The sequence below is a fragment of the Ambystoma mexicanum genome (genome assembly GCF_040938575.1).
Source record: "Ambystoma mexicanum isolate Mex_15411 chromosome 12 unlocalized genomic scaffold, UKY_AmexF1_1 Mex_chr12_unloc.1, whole genome shotgun sequence".
Lineage (NCBI taxonomy): Eukaryota > Metazoa > Chordata > Amphibia > Caudata > Ambystomatidae > Ambystoma > Ambystoma mexicanum.
In genome coordinates, this window is record NW_027182322.1 from 16116903 (window position 1) to 16118630 (window position 1728).

At 45.9% G+C, this 1728-nt stretch overlaps 1 non-coding gene across 1 annotated transcript; it reads right to left on the bottom strand.

Moving 5' to 3' along the window:
• Positions 1-1656: 1656 nt before the first annotated feature.
• On the bottom strand, positions 1657-1728 carry TRNAA-CGC (transfer RNA alanine (anticodon CGC)). Its single transcript has one exon. It is a non-coding gene; the product is annotated as a tRNA-Ala (tRNA).

Genomic DNA, 1728 nt, shown 5'->3' on the forward strand with positions numbered 1-1728 from the left:
ATATGAAAAAACATGACAACTGCCAAATTACATCTTACTACTTACAATGACAAAGTTAAAGCGCCAGGTCGATCTCATCACGTTGGTGCCTGAGACATCACATAATGTGACACGGCCATCTCGGATAGATGCCCCAGATTTGAGAAGTGTAGTTATGGAGAAAAAATAAATAAATATATATATATATATATATATATGTATGTCTTCAAACACCAAAAATGAGATAGCACCATTTCGCGCAGGAATTCCTCCAGCCGAAAGCCCACAAATGTTGCTAGATAGACTGACACCTCTTTCGGATGTCCTTCTGTATTTGCTGGCTAGTGGAAAGCAAAGTGGACCCACCACTCTATAGCTCTGCCGTCATGAGTGTCCCTAGCACACTCGGCAGATGTCGCTTCTCTAGGCAGACAAGCAGTGGAATTCTGCGGAAGGTCAATGGTGCTTCCATTGGTTTTGCCACTAGGCGATCCATTGCAGCCCTAGAATGAAGCATAACCCGCTGAATGCATTCAGGGTGTTCTGCGGTGGGAAAGGTCAGAGGGGGTGATAGTTGGTGAGCGTGCACAGCACCTCAGAATGATACCACTGCCTAGCAGGGGGACCGGTGGAGACACTATTCTCAGCCAATGCCCCTCTGTATGAACGAGTCTGCTTTGTGTCATCCCGGTAAGAGATCAGGCTAACAGGCTTCCAATGAAAAAAGCAGACATCACACTGAAGCATGGTGCACCGTGCATGTCCACAATCATCGGCTCCAAAGAGAAGACGTTCAGCAACAGGATTTAGTATGGCAAAAGACCACATCATCCTAATTCCCATGTACAGGAAAAAGCCCACACTTGAAGAAACATATCATATGGAGATGCCGGGGATCGAACCTGTGGCCTCATACTTCCAAAGCAGGTGCTCTACCACTGAGTTACATCCCCGCTGCCAGCAAGGACCTATGAAATCTACCAGATGCTGGCTGGCTGCTTGGGACTAACAGCGCCCAGAACTGATGGTAACTGTCGAATTTGAGTTTCCAAATGGCGGACTTCATTTTAGAGCCACCTGTTTCTGGTTGTCCATAGAAACATGCAGAAAAGCTGCCCCCCCCCTGCAATCCCCCTGATCAACTAATGAAAAATATCAATATGTTCAAGGCTTTTGCTTTTAGAAGCCGGAGATAGGCCCCAGCAGCAGAGCTGGTAGGATATTCCAGCTCAAAACTAACAAGTTACAGAACCTGATCAACTTAGGTTGACAACAGAGGTACATCTGTGGCCACATCCAGTGAAAACAAATTATTTTTAAAGCTAGCCATCATATGCTACAAAGGTACAATGGTGGAGCTATACATTCGGAACCAAAACAATCGACTGAAAAGAAACGCAAGGCAATGCCAATCCTTTCACGATTCTGCACGGTTAAAACTGTGGTGTGATGGTACTCTCTGTGCATTTCTATTTGTAGTGATTGTGAAGGCATACAGGATGTTGACACTGGCAGGGACGCAAACCTCACTGATATATTACAGGCAGGTTTGCGATACGGGCACCAGCGTTTTCTCAGACAAATAGATATGAATGTCGATGATCCTATAATCATGGCCCGAGTTGCAGTGTGAAATACAAAATAACCGGGACAAAATCACACTGAAGTTTATGCAAATGGAGATGCCGGGGATTGAACCCGGGACCTCATACATGCGAAGCATGCGCTCTACCACTGAGCTACATCCCC